The sequence below is a fragment of the Thermobia domestica genome, chromosome 3, assembly GCF_964235325.1.
Source record: "Thermobia domestica chromosome 3, izTheDome1.hap1.1, whole genome shotgun sequence".
NCBI classification, from domain to species: Eukaryota; Metazoa; Arthropoda; class Insecta; order Zygentoma; family Lepismatidae; genus Thermobia; species Thermobia domestica.
In genome coordinates this window covers 24,296,886-24,317,933 of record NC_137456.1, presented here as the reverse complement: position 1 = coordinate 24,317,933, position 21,048 = coordinate 24,296,886, and the positions used below count along the sequence as shown (strand labels likewise).

Here is a 21,048-nt window from a genome sequence, read left to right as displayed (position 1 = left end):
GTTTGTGACAGAGACTGGACCTAGTTTTAATATCAAAACTGTGAGAACTAACTAAGTGGAACAAGTGTTCGCTACTGTTCGAGAATTGAGTTCTTGTATTTGAAAGCAATCAAGCGATTCATGCTGGGATTTATTTGACCATTTGCTTTAGCACTGTCCATGTCACCTTAAACTAATGCGACCTAAACATAATTTATGAATGTAGTATTCAAATAGAAGTTTAGCTTAGTAAATTTAACTACCATCATTATGAAGTATGTTTTCAACAAGAAATAATTATTTCAAATAATATAGTTATGACAGATTAGATTTTGCCATCCCTCGAAAGTTTCCGCCCCGTGCAAATGCATGTGTTGCACATATGGTAGAGACGGCCGTGGGTATGATGGTCCTGTAATTCAGGTCTTGGAGGCGAGATACTGTGGTTGGAAACGGCCTATATTGTGAAGGTTGAGTGTATGATAGTCTGTGCACCAGAGATGGAGTGGGTCAGTGGGTCGGTGGGTCAAGTTTTCTCAGTGGGTCGTGGGTCAACAGCATGTGACCCACCACCCACCGTGACCCACTGCGACCCACCACTCACCGTGACCCACTGCGACCCACCACCCACCATGACCCACTGCGACCCACCAACTCAGTATGATCTACCGACCCTCTCTGCTCACTGCATTGTAGACAGTATCTTCTGAAGACTGATAAATTTGTCTTCGATTTACTTTCAAGACCTTCGTTTCCCTTCCTTTTCCACTTGTTTCTGTCTACTTACCTGAGGTGAGTATATCTAACCAAGTGAAAAAAGAACTTCAGGACTTTTGAATATTGGTATTTTTAATTGTAATAATAGCAATAGGACTTCTACTACACTTGACTTTCGAGATCTGTGAGTTTTTAGAGGAGTTAACTACTGGAAAAAATACATTTTTGAATCACTGTAATATATAAATTATTATATAAAAAAATTGAATGTAACTATGTGTGCCTGATCATCACGGTCAAATTGCAAAGTCAAATGAAATTACTTTTGGTATATAGTTAGGCCTTAATTCAAACTGGGATGTTATATTGCTTTTATTATAATGCATAATATCCTAAGGGATATTATGCATTATAATATCTGAATCCCGCTCGGATCCGAACTTTTGCGAAAAAAAAAAAGAGTATCTCGCAAGGCGTTAAACTTACGGAGCTGAAATTCAGTGTATTAACTCTTTATTGAAAATAAACAGAATGTGTCCTAGCATTTTTTTAAAATTCTCCTTTATGTGTGTGTGTGGGAAGGAGGGGGCACTTTCTATATATGGAAAATTGGTAGTGAGTTGGTTTGTAAAAATGATCGAAAACGATCGATGTTATTTAAGAAAAAAAAATCAGAAACAAAAAATACAGTGCTTGGCTTGATATATCCATTGCTTTCTACTATAATAATTGCTGAAGCTTATGATAATTATATGGAGCGCTTACAGCACAGGGCAATCAACCCATAAAGTTGTGACTAAAATAGGCATAAAATTTGTACTGTAAGCTTAATTACACGGAAATTTTAAGTTTTGATTGTACGCATAATTATTTGGAAAATTTACACTTTTTTCCCTTTACGTTGGTCTACTTACCTTGATTAGGAACTGTGAAATTTCATCCTTTTTTCCACTGAAAAGTATTCAACAAGGAAATAATTATACTATGATAATTTAATTTAAATTCATCGTAATTTGGCCCATGGCAAACAGCAGTGTGGTAATTGAAGGGGAAGAAGGAGGGAAATTCCCACTCACCTCTGAACACTCCAGGAACCTCGTTCCCTTTCGCTTTCTAGACGGGGGAGGGAACTTGGTAATGGCATCAAACCTTCATGTGTAATTGCAAAAATTAAATTTATAAACAAATAAGAAATCGTCAGTTTATCAGGCTTTAATTGATAATTTATTCACAAGATTCCGTATCGAAGGCGTGGTAGATGAAGTTTCTGTTCTCCATGAGTCGACATTGCCAACTGACATGGTCGATATGGAAAAGATGTTGTATGGTGATAGAGAGATTATACTTCTTGCTGAGTATTTCAAAACTGACTAAGAAAAATCGTTATCAGACTTAAGTCTAACAAGATTGCCGATGAGGAGTTGCAGAAATCGGGTAGAAGTATTATCAATTTCCACGACAGAGTGCGAACGGGGATTTCCCCTTATGAATTTACAGATGACTGATATTAGAAATAGACTAAGTGCTCAAACATTGTCTAACTTGTTGTTCATGAATGTTAATGGCCACCGCTAGACAAGCTCAAAGTAGACGAGCTAGTTATTTCTTGGCTGAAGGATGGAATCATTCCGCTGCGGTTGATTTACCACGAAAAAGTTACCAACAGGAAATAAACCCGATTTCAGGTTTGTTTTAAGGTGGAAAATTACGAGTTATAGAAAATGTATACTTGTATTAGTAATAGCTTATTTGTGTTATTAAACTTTGTACCTATTTTTTAGTAAGTCTCTTCTATGCTTTAGGTAAACTACTTTGAATAAATATTCATAATAATTGCAATTATGCATGTTTGTAACTTAAATTTAACATGGTGTTTTAGTTACAATTATGAGCATACTTTATGGAGATGCTCTCACATAGGGTACCCGAGCACCTTTATACCCTATGAACAACTGATTTTTCAAGTTTTTTGTGAGAAAAAGACTGTGAACTGAGAAACCATAACCTTTTCCATATTGTACAGGTATATTTTCCTGCGAATAGAAGTTTCTTTTGGAATGCGTTCAGAAATTAACACTTGCAAGAATACTGTCTTAGTACATGTATATTTTAGGCACACACTAATTCCCCCCCACCTCGAACTGTTTCAATTTCCTCACTGACAAACACTTTACCATTTTATATCATAAAAGTCAGATCCACCGTTATTCTAACAGAGTGGTGCTTGAGCGATTGACTAGAAATTCAAACTCCGATTAGTGACAATTTCACAGTCTTGTTTTATTACAAGTGTACTCTTTAGTCAGTACAGAAGAAGCTGTGGATCATGTTCAGAGTTGATGACGATGGATTTTGGTTAGTCAGAATAGGTCACAGTGGATGAGAGTGGTTCATGGTGGGTGGTGGGCCACGGTGGGTCAGAGTGGGTTACGGTGGGTGGTGGGTCAGTGGGTCATGGGTCAAATTTTCATTGACCCACGCCAACTCTGCTGCGCACACGTGGACTACACCGGATTCAATTTCCGGATCTTAGGAGTCCACGTTAATAGAAGCCCCCTTCCTTCATAACCTCGTCGTTGTATAACGAGGGAAAACACAAACTCAGTCAGTTCCTTAAATCCGTTTGATTCTCTTGACTGAGTAGCTAATGCGCGTGCCATTGTGCATATGGCTTCGGGTTCGATTCTCGTGAGTGAAGAGTTGCTTAACTGGAGAGAAGGAAAGAACTTTCTAAATCCCAAGGGCATGATGTTGCACACGACAGTCAGAAGACCTGGAATCGAACCAAGATCCCTTCACTTCAGAGATGAGCCTCTGCTACTCATCCACTGTCACCTTCCCTTTATATTTGAAACTGTAATATATATATATTTGCATCTTCAGCAAAGTGTAATGGGGCTCCATTATCCTGTATCAGATCGTTGTGTAATCCCCTGTTGCGTATGGCGACGTTTGCAGTTGGCATTCGTGGGAACTAAGTATTCGTACATCCTGGCAGCCTCTGCCTCCTGACAAGTGGCAGGCCTGGTGCAGGAAGCTGGATGTGTAATGGGTTGGATTGGTAGGATAGTAGAGCACGGACATCCTAATGATGAACATCCGCCGTTTCGGGAACAATTGGTCTCATTGGCACGGTACTGTGGAGCGAGTCTTTCGCTGGCTCGTAGTGCTTCGCTTTGTCGATGTTCAGTCCATAAAAACACAAGGAAGTTGTCTTGTACTTTTATTTGTTCATTGTTTTTAATAAATAAAAAAAAAAAGTACGTTGATGACCAGACATGTTCATCCTTTTTTACGAGGGTCTTTTCATTTCATCCTGTGAGAGAGTTAAGCACCTCACAGAAAGGTTCTGCAGGTTTTCTTAGCTAGTTCACACAAACTTTTTCATCCGTAGGAGAGAGAGAAAATAATCTGTATTATACATTTAAAATGGAAAAGTTAGGAATTTGTACGCAGGTAGTTTTCTAATATGCAATATTTAACTTGGATAGATTGGGTTTATCATTACAAACTAAGGCAGAGATGGGAAAAAGATAAAAAAAAAAAAAAAAAAGTTTGTGTAGAATAGAAGAAGAAAGTTATCTTGAGCGAAACTTGGTTGTCTTTTCACACTAAAATAAAATTCAAGCAAAAATAAAAAGAAAGGTAGGGTGGGCAAAAATTCATTGTTTTTGCACTAAAAATAAAATTCAAGGAAAGGTAAGAATCAAAGAAATTCCTGGCTTCTGTAGAATTGAAACCAGGGGAAGAATATAAGTGGAATTCCATGACTTTCCTGCAAATTAAAGTAAATGCTGGTAAGAATAAATGAAATCAAATCAAATCTTTGAGTTTTACGTCCCACAGTTATGCTGGCTAATCTAAAGGAGACTGTGATGATGAGAAATGAATTAAATGGTGGAATGAAGAAAGTGAGAGGAAACGGGAGAACCCTGAGAAAACCCACGGTATTTGTCCACAAAGCTCACTTGGCGCGAGCTGGGATCGAACCAAGGACCCCATGTATCAGAGGTGAGCGCTCTATCACACTATAATGTACGGTGGGACCTGTACAATGACAGTTTCCTTCTGATCACTGTTTATCTTCGCTGAAGTGGTTTTGCCGTGAGTTTGTAGGTCGTTATCACCTTGGACACTTGTCCCTCTTAACGCACCCAACACACGTACCACTTTCGTCACCCTCGTTTTACATAACCGAGCATGCATAATTTACTCTCTGGAAATCAAGGAGGTTGCACATTTTGTACTATAACGTCTGCTGGTTCACTTCTCACTGCTGTTCTAGTGCTTTTCACGTAGTACGAAGTTTGCACAGATACACCATCACTAATAACCCGGCGCTGAATAAATATGAACTTTGTAAACCAAAAACCACGGTATTTAACTTTCAGTATATGCTCACAATGAATTAACCGATAGTTCTTCTTGCTTTAAAAAGACCAGCAGGCCCATAGCCACAGAGGATGAAGTTTCGGGAAGATGGAGCCCGAAACTCATGTTTCTAAATCATTGTCAAAAGATTTATAAGGTAAAAGGGCATTAAAAACTAGGGGAGCCTAACCTCTAGTCTCACGAGCCAAGAAATCAGTTAACCGTTACACCAGTCTTGGGGGTCTTCAAAGATAATGTCCTTCCCACTCTGGAGTTGTAAGTTTTGAACAGGAGTCCTCCGGGTTCGAATCCCTCCCCAAAACTTTCTAATTCAACATCATTTGTACACTTTCTCAATAAAACTAGACTTGTTTTTAACAGGGAAATGATTGTGTAGCATGAAAATTTGATCTTTTTCATCTGTACTCTTTCCCTTATAAAAACAACTTAGTTCTATCACTTTTTCCTGTAAATATAGATGAAAATATTTACAATTACTTATCGTCTTTTTGAGTACAAAATAATATCCGTTCAGTACTATATACACGTAGTATTGAACCCCTTCCCCAAAGCGTGAATCCCGCTCAATAAAAATTTCTGGGTGCGCGTCTGGCTTTGGATAAATATTACATTTGGCATATTGAGAATGAACAAAATTGTTCTGAAAATGATCATTTAAAAAGACATTACCGTATCCAGTATTCATCTGTAGATAGTAACACCGATACAGAAACTTCGACTTCACTTTACGCTTTCAAAGCGGAATGAGGTACTGTATAACTAGAATGTCCAAAAAAGGGATAATACGTATTTTCGTAGACTTGTAAGGCAAAAATAGGAATAGCAAACATTAGCGAACTCAGATACCCATATTATGTAATAACGAGATATAAATTAAAAGAATAAATGTCAACAAATATCATATTTATGGCAACGTGATGAGGAATTGGTGCTGCGAGTCTAGTTCTGAACATATTTTGGAAGATATCACAGACATCTAGCATGCAATTGTGAAATATAAAGTAATGCATTTTCTTTAACATGCCGTGGGCCGCGGTGGCTCAGTGGTAGAGCGTTCACCTCTGGTGCTTGGGGTCCCGGGTTCGATCCCAGCCCCCGCCAAGTAAACTTTGTGGTGGACAAACACCGTGTGCGTGGATTTTCTCGGGGTTCTCCCGTTTTCTCCCACTTTCTTCATTCCACCATTTCATTCATTACTCATCATCACCGTCTCCTTTAGCATAATCGTGGGACGTAAAGCTTAAAGATTTCATTTCATTTTTCTTTAACATGCCGGGCCTCCCAGACCCATGTCATTCATCTCTATGGAAATAGTAGAATTTTTAAAAAAAAATCCTCGGTTTTCCAACATAAAGAGTACAAGTTCAAATTCCCACGCTCCTGTCTATGCGTCCTGTAGGAATAAATTATAATTCGTGAATATACAGTATACATTTTTAATGCCATATATAATCGCCATATTCAATATTATAGTTTACTATATATACGCATATAGTGCTGAACATGAGTCTTCGTTATCACAATTGTTACATGACTTTTTTTTTTCATATTTATAATAAACATAATAGTTGGCGGTATATATGCGTCAGAATATTTGTTAGTTATATGACATCTTTTTAGCAGTGCACTTTCCTATTGTGTGTTTAATAAGAACTTGCTTCGCTCTGCTGGATATTACAAGCGAAAAGGAAAAGAAAAAAAAGTCAGTAGGAAGAGATTTAAAAGCCTTCATAGGTGGCGTAATTGTCCTCAATGTGATGTAAGGTGACAGTTGCTAATTCAGTCTGCGGCATTTAAAACCTGTCTGTGAAGTGAGATACACGTGCTTCAAGAGTTTTAAATTCCCTCGCTTCATAAAAATAAAAAATAAAACAAACCTGTATGAAATAACTTGTAGTGATTTAATTTTTTAAATGCCACGAAAACTGCCGCAGCTTTTCCGCGCTTTATGTTGAGCAAGGAGGTTTCTGTCGCATTGAATGAAAGATAGAACGAAGAATTTTAGAAACTGGACTTCTTCCCCAAACTTTTATTGTTGATTTTCCTGTTTTCTGTTCGTAAAACTACTTGAAAATCCGAAGGAAAAAAAAATGATTGATAGCTGATATACGTTGATACTCTTCGGAGTTACTAGGATCACGCTGGTGGGCCTTATGGGATTGTAATGTTATTAGGATCACGCTAGTGGGATTTATAACATTATGACGGTATTAGGATCACGCTAGGGGGCCTGTAAGATTGTAATGTTATTAGAATGACGCTAGTGAGCCCAAGGGTAAAAGTGCGGTGGAACGCAGAGGGACGTCGTCCCCTCACTTCCAGAAAATATCTTTGGCGTCCCCCCCACTTTCTGAAAATTGTACAATAGGCAAAGATAGGCAAGGGGGACAGCGTGACGTCATGATCCACTGTTATTCCTGAGTGGATCTTGAAAGACTGTAATGCTATTAGGATAACGCTAGTGAGCCTTAAAAGATTGCAACGTTGTTAGAATCATGCTAGTGGGCCGTATAAAATTGTAATATTATTAGAATCACGCTAGTGGGTCTTCTTAGGATCACGTTAATGAACCTTATAAGATTGTAATACTTAGTACGTTCGTCCGTTACTACACACTATAACTTGAACGAAAGTTAATTTTTGAATTCGTTTTTTTGCAATTGATTGTCAGCCGAATTCGATAATGGAGTAAATCCCGTAACATCTTCGGGTAACGGTGACTTTAATCGTGGTTATCCATATTCCATACATGGAGTACTGATAGATGCAACCATCAGGGTAAGTTCTTCATTCATCAATATAAGTTCCGCGGGATCTTTGTTGTCTTCAGCAGAGTTAATTCTGGATTTCTAGACCGAGACTCTCAAACTTTCAGTTTAAGTAACTCCTCAATTGCCTCACGATATTGCGTCAGCACGATAAGTGTTGTCTTCACCGGAAAAAGAACTCGGACCTCTCGCGCTGTTTATACAATTGTACGAAGAACACAATATTGTTAAAGTTGTGCATAAGAAAGAAATTTTCAAGCAAGAAGATTAATTCGTTCTTATCTGTGTAAAACATATTTCATTTGATATAAGGAACATTGTTTCTAAATGGGGTTTAAATTTCTAGCTTTGGCAAGAATACTTGTTGATTATTCTAAAAGGGTCTTGATTTTTTTTTTTTTTTTTTAAGGATAAAAACTGGTAGCAGGCAAAGAAAAAGTTTCAATTTTGACTATATAGTGAACATTTACTCTTCAGGTTGCCGATAATTGAAGTTGATTAGGTTACTCATTTCAAACTTACCGACAGCATAGCTGTATAATGTTGAAAGAGCAGAATGTGATGCAATATTAGAACGCATACCCGAGTGCTTGTATATTATGATGTATAGCGTGTGAAAACAGACAAGATGGGATTTTTGTTAGTTGATTGTGTATAGACACCATGCTTTCCCGAAAATAAGGCCAGGTCTTATATTATTCGCCCAAAATACACTTTAGGATTCATCTACCTATTTACACAAATACAAATATCTGTGTACATTTTATTGTAATTAAAGTAGGAATGGCCTTTTCCGAAAAATGTTTTTCGAGTTTTCGTTTTTTCCGAAAAATTTTCCATTTAACGATAATTTTTCGTTTTCCACTTTTTGAAAAAAGTTTCTTTTAACTCATTTTTCGATATTTCGTTTTCCGTTTTTTGAAAAAAGTTTTTCGATTTTTTCGATAATTTTTCGTTATCTGCTTTTTGAAAAGTTTTTTTTTTTTCGATAATTTTGTTTCTTCGGCTCGGTTTTTGTCCATTTAATTTTCCTTTTAAAATGTCGATTATAAATGTATGTTTAATTTTTGTTTTTAAACGACGGAGTCTCTGAAGGATATTCTATTACATAACACCTTCGTTTTATTTTGATCTGTAGGATAGTTTTGTTAATGGTCTGTGGAAGCCATTTTTAATACACCCTATATATATAACCATTAAACTAAATCTTAAATTTAATTTTATTATTCCATATTTTGGCCTTTTTTTTTAATTTTTTTTTAATGGCCAATCCAACCACCTTGTGTAGAAGTTCTGTGTATTCTGAATTCAATCTGTACATTTCCATTACATTTTAAAGAAACATCTGTTATCTGTTTATTAAAAAAAAAAAAAAAAAGTACACTGAAGAGAGCCCGCACTTACTACTGTGAATTTAGCATTAATATTGTTGTGGTGACGGCCGCTTAAGTGTCGGGGCCGGTGGCAGGAGGCGATCAGAACTTTTGCGGCCACTGGTGAGGGAGTCCCACCACAGGTCACGAACATAAAAAGAGATTATTAGCGACAGTATCTCTACCAAAGGTAGCCGAAATCCAACTAACAGAATAATTAATAAAGGATCACGAAAGGTCTCAACAATATCACTGACTTAGAGAGTTGCCTGACATTAAAAATGTAGTGGAGTTGAGCAGTCTATGGGGCTCGGCAATTTATTAGTACGGTAAGGAGGAGGTCCGTCCTGTTCAAACAATGTCCGACTAACAAGGCTGTCGGCAAGGTGATTTGATAGGGAGAGAGAGAACAGGATGAGTGCCTATGTATGACAATAATTAATTCCAAAGTTCAAGCACGAGTTTACGAGATTATAAAGGAGCCTTGATCCGTGAATGTCCCGCAGGTAATTGCCAGCACTTTAGGGCAATGGCGGCTCCAAGGGGGTCACTAGTTAACGTGAAGCCCACACAACAACGAGATTAATTAGCACACCAAAATATTAGACAACTAGGACTCGTGCAAAGAAATAAATATTTGTAGCGGGACGACAACTTAATAATTAGGCACGTATTATACAACCATGGATTTAAAAATAAAGCTGATGCAATGGAGACAGGATTATTAACACACTTAATGGACCTCAAATACATAAAACTTCACAAGACAAGGTCAGGCTTGGCTATACTTAAATAATTCAGCCTAATAACAATTTAATCGATAAAACAATAAAATGGAAGAGATAGTTATCGCTAACAACCTTAGTTGTAGAATCACTTTACACAAACACTGAAATCGGATATTGGGTGCAAAGAAGTAGACGTGATTCTGAGTCGATGCGAGGAATCAAGATGCACAATTAAAATCACTAAAACAATTTAAATCACTCACCTCGCAATAGAACACCTACTGAGATGAAAGAGTTCCAAGTGGCCTCTGGGGATATCGTCGAGTCCTGTATAAGTCCAGTTGAGCTTAGCGTGGTAACAAGATGTTCACTGCGACCAAGAATTCCCAGAAGATGTCTGTATAGGTTCGAGCGGTAAAACCAACAAGATGCTTCCACTTCCTACGGAGAGTGAAGTTCTTTTCTCCAATCGGAATTCTCACGGCGAATGCAGGAATAGTACTGGAGTCGCAGAACACAAACAGAAGGGTAATGGTTCACTCAACTTCCCAATCCAAGGAAGATAAAGAGTTCGGTCCTCAACAGGCGAGACTGGTGTAGTGGTTCATGTAGGAACCAGAGAACGAAAGAGATGTGATAATAATGACTTCGACGAACGGCTTCTTCGGAGGTATTTTCTGAGAGAATATGAGTAGGTGAGGTCGTACTTTGAAAACTTTAGATAGGCGTTTTAAATGACTGGAACGCCGAGTTAGAAGTAGTATGAGTTTTATTGTAAGTTGCTTTTGTACAGCGCAGAAGAGTTGTTAAGCAATAAGTTGTTATACATCAGAGGTAATTTTAGATGACGCACAAGTCTAGTGGCGTATGCGTGAAACTTGAGAGGGGTCAGAAGATGACCAATGATAAAAGAGAAACAAGGGCAGTTCAATGAAGAGATTGAATTACGACTGCCTGCATGTAGTAGTAGTAAACTTACTAGAAACAACGTTCAGCACAGTAACAAAGTTCTTGCTGTATTGCACACACGAAACGAAAACAGAGATGGTCCTTGGTAGGAGAACGGAGATGACGGAGTTCTCCACTAACACAGTGTAATAACACACTCTGAGAATGCACTAGTAAACTTACTAGAAACAACGTTCAGCACAGTAACAAAGTTCTTGCTGTATTGCACACACGAAATGAAAACAGAGATGGTCCTTGGTAGGAGAACGGAGATGACGGAGTTCTCCACTAACACAGTGTAATAACACACTCTGAGAATGCACTAAGTTCTTCTCTCTATGACTCTAACAAAGTCAGAGAAGAAACGCAAGTCCGGCGGGCGAAGGACAGAAGCCTGAGCCCGAAGAGTGGGCCGGAGCCCCCGGCGACGAGCACGAAGCTCGTGCCTCGTAGACACACAATGATTTCCCCTTGAGAACAGCTTGTACAGCTATTTTGTATTCAGGGAGTTTATTCACACGTTACGTACGTGGGAGTATAGTAGGGTGGTATCTTCCAAAAAGGGCGGATACTCGTGTGCAATGAAATTAGTCTTTACGTTTAGATTGGGTACTGATAATCTAAACGACTATTTAGGGTGTTAACTAGAATAGTCACGCATGCGCGTTATTACAAACAGTATAAGGCTTTAGCGTCATCTAGTACATAATATCCAAATTAAAAGTCAAAGGTTAATTTGATATTACAAAGAAAATCAAGCTTTATCCAGATTTTACAGGTTTCTTAATCGTTTCACAATGATACCAAAAATACAAGTGTTCCCAAGACACTTATTTTATACGGTGTCAAAATAGACATATTTAGTATTTTCGAAGTGTCAACTTCGGCGCCAAAATGTTAATTATACGTCTACCATGTTTTTGAGAACATCTGGGCTTAAACAGAGGACAATGAGAGTATTCAGAAAATAACATCAGACTCTCAGATAAGACACAAGGGTTAGATATTCCCTTGCACGTGCAGCGAATCGAAGGTTATAGGTTACCAATTCAGATCTGTTTCTCAAGATGCAAAGAGGGGAGAAAAAGATATGAGTTTCCTCTTACGAGAAAACAGCTAACTTTAAGTATTCGTCTGGCTTAGTTATTCCACAGAAAGAACAAAATATAAAGAGAGAAATTTAACATTGACTAATACCTGCAATAATTACATGGCAATAAAGCAAGTAAAAGGTTTTTAAATAGTAATTATGAATTTAATAACAGTAAGAAAAGCAAAAAATTAGGTCGGCCCGAAGGCGCCTCAGGTCGGCCGCTACAGTCCTCCCGCGTAAAATAAAAAAAATAGACGAGGGAACTGAGGAATATTTTTTTTGACTACTTGGTCTTAAAATTTTTTTTAAAAAAAAATTAAGTGGCAATATTGTTTTTAAACTTTAGAGTTGGCAACACTTTTTAATCTTTAGGATTGGCAACACTGCTTAATACTCATACATAGATATATTCAATTAAAATTTCTTAGTCCTAGTTGGCAACACTTGCTAATTCTTTAAGTAAAGTTCATAAAGGCAAAACATTTTTGTTGCTTATACCAGCAAGTATTATTTTATACACAATTATAGCTAAATAATCGAAGTACTTAAATCCATAAAGTAAAAACCCATTGAAATAATTATATAGTATTAGGTAACACCATAATAAAATAATATGACACAAAAGTAATTATATCAGTAGTACCGAAGTATTCATTAGAATCCCAAAACAAAAATATATATATATTTTTTTTTTGTTGTGTATATAAGAAGATATACGATTATCTAAAGGTCTAATACCTAGGTCATACCCAAACAATTAAAAAGTTAAAGGAAGGTTTATATATATACACCTATAACTAGAATTAAATATGAGAACCCAAAATTATTATTAAACTACGTTAATAAACAAAGTTATCGTTAGACTACCAATTATTTAGATATAAAATCTCGATTATGAGTGAATCACAAATTTAAGAAATTACCACATGGCCCTACCAATGGTTATATACGTATAATACAAAGAATTCCCTAGTTGGTACGATTTGTTCCTACATATTTACAAAACTAAGCTTTGTCTATAAAGGCCAATACAACATGATTTCATATAACTACTTTATACCTACTAAAACATTATAGCGAGGGATAACATAAATGACCTCAATTATGTACAGTACACATTTAAAATAATTTTTTTTTTTACTCAGTTTTTATAGTTATTATTATTATAATACGAGTTCCTATATATACAAAGGATATACCTATATGTAAAGGGGATGGATGACCCATACTAAAATAATATAGTTAGATATTAAACCCAAGTAACATGCAATTATGCTTTACAAATCAATTATAACTACAAAGGAAGTATATATAGATAATAAATATTTACACGCAAATTTTTTTGTTTTTTACTAATTTGCAATCATTAACGATAGTTGTATTCTTGACTTCTCTAGACATTCAAGGAACTGCACATTTCCTAAACGAAATTTCCACTAGGTATATATATAGAATTACTAAATTTAACAAAAGATTTGAATGACTTCTATATTATTAAAAGTACAAGAATCAACTACCTAAAAATTCTAGGGATTATACACATTACATAGAATCGTAAGACTACCGTATACAGAATATAATTACATTAGTTAATGAAGTATTTAATTCATGATTTTTTTTTATTATTATTATTATTATTATTACTATATGTAAATTTTCTTTTTCTCTACGTTTTGTTTTTGGATACATTAATTAAAAATTTACACTTTATCACTTACTCCAAAATTGTCAAAACAAACCATTAAATATACGATAAGAAAGGGAGCCAGTTTGTTTTTATGTTCTTCTAGTCTTTACCAAAATTGGGTTACTGGGACTCCCTGAGGTCGAAGGTTATCCACTACCGGAGGGTAGTTGGGAATTGACGCTCAGATGTTTTTTTTTTTTTTTTTTTTTTGCTACTACACTCCACGCTGAGGTCAGGGTGGTGTGAAGAAAAAGAAATTATACTACAGCCCTGTCTGGTAAGGGTCTGGTTTTTCTTTAAACAGAGAACGGCTAAAAGAAGAATTTCTATGTTTGCATACAAGCTTTCGAATGAAATGAAGGCTGATTTCTTTTAGCGCGAAAGGGATAACTAGAACATATATATATATATTTTTTTTAAACACTTTATAACATTCATCCCTTAAACAATTAGAATTCAGTACGGGACAGCGTATGAATGTTTCAAAATGAACCCTTTTTAAATAGCATTTATATGGAACACGACTCAATACAGGGTGTTCATAAACTAAATGGCAAGTTTATAGTTACGTCTAAAAAATACCTAAATTACAATATGACGCAAACGACCAATATACAAGATCAATTATGGTCTAAACTTTCAACTTTTACATTTAACAATATGCCAATTAACGCGTGGTTCAATATTATTGTTTAGTGACAATTAATCAACGCAGTTGAACAGACGCTTAATAAACTTAATCAAATAAATCGTCTTAATTTATAAAAGGAACTGCTCCAAATAATTAATCGATAAGAGAGGTAGAGTTACAATATAAAATTTCAAATCAACATATATTTAATTGTACTATTCGCACAGAGGTACTTCACTTTTACGTCATTTTATTAACAAAGGAACCAATATAACTGAAGTACTGACGTTTAGAAGTTAACAATGAATTTAAATATAACTTCAGGCAATTATCTTGTTGCCTTACTATGATAACAACTACCTTTTACAGTAAAATATTGATATCATTCAATTGGTAGGTCTTAATTTCAACCTGGATATTCACCAAAATTCATATTAATTATCACATATAGTAGATATCAAAATACAATTATCATATGCATTATAACGCATAATATATCAAATGCCATTATCATATTTATTATAATGTATATTCACGTTAGAATATTATTAGAATTACAGCTTAAAATGTCTATTCCTAGTAAATACAATAATCAATATATCCAAATGATAAAAATAGAATGTGCCACAACTTTATAGAAATACAATCGAACGGGAATAGACTATAATTACTTAAATACATTTAAGAACAATTAATACAATTCAACGAGAATTCCTTACAGGAGACATGATGTCGACTCTTAGATACAAATTAAGTTGGCACTCGGACGGCAGGAGGCAAGAGAGGTATAATAAAGATTACTTTTAGCCTATCTTCTAATATTAACTCATATGACCCTGGGACTTACATTTACTTCACATTTATTCATAATTTTAACTTTGAGGAATTTAACCGCGTATTTACATTTTAGAGACCTTTTGGGATATCTATACGCACAAAAGAACGATTTATCATTTCAAATAGGAGACAAGAAAGAGTTTATATGCAATTACAAAATGATCAATAATGCACTTATTTACTAAACAGGGCGGCTGTATTTGACATTTAGGCCCGATAAGAATTTTATTCTAGAAAATAACTCGATTCCTGGACTTGCAGAAGCATTTCTTTTACTCATGATATTATAACATCACTAATTTACGCGGAAGCTAGAAAACATAACAATACTTGATACATTGGACAAGTGAATTTAATTATCTCTTCGGACAACCTTAGATTTTCTTAAGGACTCGTGCTTGGACTCATTAGGGAGCAAGAGTGCTCAAAAGGATTAGGTCTACACAAACGCACCTTTGATTAGATTAGGCACTCGCGAGCAAGAACATTTATGACCATTTAAATACAACATTAGCTTCCATACTTATCATTACCATCTCGAAAAGCACATAATTAAAACTTTGACACAATAGGGTGTCTTTCGAACGAAACACTGGGCTTCCTTCCGAAAGAACCAAACATTCTCTGGTCGTTCGTTAGTAAACTGAACGATAATAAACAGCTGCGGGACCTAGGGGGTCCATAGCGACCTGGGATGTAATAGGAGGGTCCCGTACCTTTAAGGGGGTAAGCCTTCTCAAAGATCCGGCTTATCATCCTTACAATTACGCGGACGCACCATTATACAATAAGGTCGATATAACAGAGGATCAACATTAGAGATTGCGCGATTCTCAGCTAATACAAGCGATAGAAACAAGCGGCAATTCTCTGAAGCGACCAATTTACGCTTTGGGGCTGATAATTGTAGTTAATTATCACGTTTGATGGAATTGGTACAATAAGATCGATTCAACGGAGTATAAACATCAGAGATTGCACGATTCTCAGCTAATACAAGCGATAGAAACAGGTGGCAATTCTCTGAACGACCAATGTACGCTTTGGGGCTGATAATTATAGTTAATTATCACGTTTGATGGAATTGGTACAATAAGATCGATTCAACGGAGTATAAACATCAGAGATTGCACTATTCTCAGCTAATACAAGCGATAGAAACAGGTGGCAATTCTCTGAACGACCAATGTACGCTTTGGGGCTGATAATTATAGTTAATTATCACGTTTGATGGAATTGGTACTCTTTTTAGGAAAGGGAATTGACACATCCTAACCTAATCTAGACTCCATGAATTACTGCTGGAACAAGGGAGAGGTATGTTCACTGTCTCAATATTTTCCGACAGGGTGTCTCCCAACGATACGTTCCAAAATTAGATAGCTCGCTAAAATTTACAAAATAATTACACAACTCGAGGCATTAGCGCTCGGCAAGGAATAGCAAAATTAATAACAATACTACAGAGCACGGTTTTACGTCCTGAACAAATGAAATTATTAACACAATGACTACGGTCGAATTTATCGTGACCGGAAAGTGATAAATTTATAGATAATTCAACTTCTAACATAATGAATAAGAAAAGATTCATTGATTAATAATGTCTACTAATAAATTATTTAAACGTCTCCTTAATTAATAACAATAGCTAAGCACAAACGGAATTATTAGGATTAATCTTTCTACTACATTAAGTTCACATATTTCTTCCTTAATAAAACAGCCTTACACTGGCAATTAAAATTTACAAGAGCTTTATTCAAATTACAAAACTTTGATGCCAGGGACTTCAAAAGCATTAACGCATATCCTAATACTTTACGCTCTTATCATTTAATCAAAATACAAGGGATCTCGCGGTTTTTGAATACAGGGTACTATACTTCAGGGGTGTCCCACATTAGTGTTGTCTTTATTCAAACACGACTTAAAATAATAAAATAACGAGTTAGGATTAATATTACAACAACTTATTAAGAATGGTCTCTACTTAAAACAAATTACTAACTGAATTTATTGCCCTTTTAAACTTTCAATCTTGGTATACTTAATCCTCTCATAATTAACAAAAAGCGCGTCCATTCATAAACAATAAAATTAAATTGGCCTCCAAGAGAATTTAAAATAATTTGAAAACTTCAAAATCACAATAATGAATCTCATTATGAACTTTTACTGAGAAACGAAACATATTAAGGCTTTAGTTCGTATAGTTCGTGTAAGGAATCTCTTTAGCACCTAACATAATATTTAATTTACCACTAACGCTGAGAAGCCAGTCGGGGAAAGATCAAGAATTTACCCACAATCAAAGAACTAACAACGCGTGAGTATAAGGACTCACAGAATGAAAATTTCAAAATAAATTTCAAAATTTCAATGATGTTTGTTTTGACTGACTTGTACATTAATTACACAAGCAGAATTTGAATACTTGGAGTTCCTACACCAGCCTTACGACTGATGATTCTTGAAATGAACCTCGCGAAAATCCATTGCAAGAATCGAACTCAGAATACGTTGAGAAGCTTTGATTACAGAACGGAATAGCTTTCATCTCGATAGGTGGAGAAGGAAGTATCTGTTCCGTATTTGGCGCCATAAACCTTCTCAAGGTATTGTGTTGATATTTTTCCCTACAGTTTTTAGAATACTAAGGCAGTACACAACCGAGGAATGCTAACCAACACATTTCCTTTTTCTCGCTTTTTCTTTTCACAAAATATATAGATATATATTTTTTTTTTTGTTTTGCCCAGCTGGGGAAACTAACAGAGAACAGATGTTTTCTCTCTGTGTTGAAGAAAAAGGAACGAACTATTCTTTTGATATATGGACTGTTTCTTTTTCCTTCCCTCATTGACTTCTCTAGAACAAGCAAAATGATAGCTAAACTTTCAGGGTAGAAGGGGGCATTTGCCCAACGCAACACATCAACACAAAATGTTTACATTTAGATTTAAATTTCAAGCAACTTAATAGGAAACCTGTCATTTCAATTAACACAATTTAAACATTAAATTATACGTTACTCATCTAGAATATAGATGTGACCCTAAGCAAACAATATAACACAATGAAAGTAATAATATAAATAACTCCTGCTTTGTCATTTACAAAAGCAACATAGGATTCTATAATCAATATCAATTAACACATTATTAGATGACGAGCTAATGATCGAATCCCACTGTTGAACACCAAATTTATGTCGGGGCCGGTGGCAGGAGGCGATCAGAACTTTTGCGGCCACTGGTGAGGGAGTCCCACCACAGGTCACGAACATAAAAAGAGATTATTAGCGACAGTATCTCTACCAAAGGTAGCCGAAATCCAACTAACAGAATAATTAATAAAGGATCACGAAAGGTCTCAACAATATCACTGACTTAGAGAGTTGCCTGACATTAAAAATGTAGTGGAGTTGAGCAGTCTATGGGGCTCGGCAATTTATTAGTACGGTAAGGAGGAGGTCCGTCCTGTTCAAACAATGTCCGACTAACAAGGCTGTCGGCAAGGTGATTTGATAGGGAGAGAGAGAACAGGATGAGTGCCTATGTATGACAATAATTAATTCCAAAGTTCAAGCACGAGTTTACGAGATTATAAAGGAGCCTTGATCCGTGAATGTCCCGCAGGTAATTGCCAGCACTTTAGGGCAATGGCGGCTCCAAGGGGGTCACTAGTTAACGTGAAGCCCACACAACAACGAGATTAATTAGCACACCAAAATATTAGACAACTAGGACTCGTGCAAAGAAATAAATATTTGTAGCGGGACGACAACTTAATAATTAGGCACGTATTATACAACCATGGATTTAAAAATAAAGCTGATGCAATGGAGACAGGATTATTAACACACTTAATGGACCTCAAATACATAAAACTTCACAAGACAAGGTCAGGCTTGGCTATACTTAAATAATTCAGCCTAATAACAATTTAATCGATAAAACAATAAAATGGAAGAGATAGTTATCGCTAACAACCTTAGTTGTAGAATCACTTTACACAAACACTGAAATCGGATATTGGGTGCAAAGAAGTAGACGTGATTCTGAGTCGATGCGAGGAATCAAGATGCACAATTAAAATCACTAAAACAATTTAAATCACTCACCTCGCAATAGAACACCTACTGAGATGAAAGAGTTCCAAGTGGCCTCTGGGGATATCGTCGAGTCCTGTATAAGTCCAGTTGAGCTTAGCGTGGTAACAAGATGTTCACTGCGACCAAGAATTCCCAGAAGATGTCTGTATAGGTTCGAGCGGTAAAACCAACAAGATGCTTCCACTTCCTACGGAGAGTGAAGTTCTTTTCTCCAATCGGAATTCTCACGGCGAATGCAGGAATAGTACTGGAGTCGCAGAACACAAACAGAAGGGTAATGGTTCACTCAACTTCCCAATCCAAGGAAGATAAAGAGTTCGGTCCTCAACAGGCGAGACTGGTGTAGTGGTTCATGTAGGAACCAGAGAACGAAAGAGATGTGATAATAATGACTTCGACGAACGGCTTCTTCGGAGGTATTTTCTGAGAGAATATGAGTAGGTGAGGTCGTACTTTGAAAACTTTAGATAGGCGTTTTAAATGACTGGAACGCCGAGTTAGAAGTAGTATGAGTTTTATTGTAAGTTGCTTTTGTACAGCGCAGAAGAGTTGTTAAGCAATAAGTTGTTATACATCAGAGGTAATTTTAGATGACGCACAAGTCTAGTGGCGTATGCGTGAAACTTGAGAGGGGTCAGAAGATGACCAATGATAAAAGAGAAACAAGGGCAGTTCAATGAAGAGATTGAATTACGACTGCCTGCATGTAGTAGTAGTAAACTTACTAGAAACAACGTTCAGCACAGTAACAAAGTTCTTGCTGTATTGCACACACGAAACGAAAACAGAGATGGTCCTTGGTAGGAGAACGGAGATGACGGAGTTCTCCACTAACACAGTGTAATAACACACTCTGAGAATGCACTAGTAAACTTACTAGAAACAACGTTCAGCACAGTAACAAAGTTCTTGCTGTATTGCACACACGAAATGAAAACAGAGATGGTCCTTGGTAGGAGAACGGAGATGACGGAGTTCTCCACTAACACAGTGTAATAACACACTCTGAGAATGCACTAAGTTCTTCTCTCTATGACTCTAACAAAGTCAGAGAAGAAACGCAAGTCCGGCGGGCGAAGGACAGAAGCCTGAGCCCGAAGAGTGGGCCGGAGCCCCCGGCGACGAGCACGAAGCTCGTGCCTCGTAGACACACAATGATTTCCCCTTGAGAACAGCTTGTACAGCTATTTTGTATTCAGGGAGTTTATTCACACGTTACGTACGTGGGAGTATAGTAGGGTGGTATCTTCCAAAAAGGGCGGATACTCGTGTGCAATGAAATTAGTCTTTACGTTTAGATTGGGTACTGATAATCTAAACGACTATTTAGGGTGTTAACTAGAATAGTCACGCATGCGCGTTATTACAAACAGTATAAGGCTTTAGCGTCATCTAGTACATAATATCCAAATTAAAAGTCAAAGGTTAATTTGATATTACAAAGAAAATCAAGCTTTATCCAGATTTTACAGGTTTCTTAATCGTTTCACAATGATACCAAAAATACAAGTGTTCCCAAGACACTTATTTTATACGGTGTCAAAATAGACATATTTAGTATTTTCGAAGTGTCAACTTCGGCGCCAAAATGTTAATTATACGTCTACCATGTTTTTGAGAACATCTGGGCTTAAACAGAGGACAATGAGAGTATTCAGAAAATAACATCAGACTCTCAGATAAGACACAAGGGTTAGATATTCCCTTGCACGTGCAGCGAATCGAAGGTTATAGGTTACCAATTCAGATCTGTTTCTCAAGATGCAAAGAGGGGAGAA

General features: G+C 36.4%; 1 protein-coding gene across 1 annotated transcript in view; it reads left to right on the top strand.

The window, feature by feature from the left end:
* Zip48C (Zinc/iron regulated transporter-related protein 48C) overlaps window positions 1–21,048 on the top strand; it is a 488,892-nt gene that overhangs the window by 65,924 nt on the left and 401,920 nt on the right. The gene's annotated exons all lie outside the window — the stretch shown is intronic.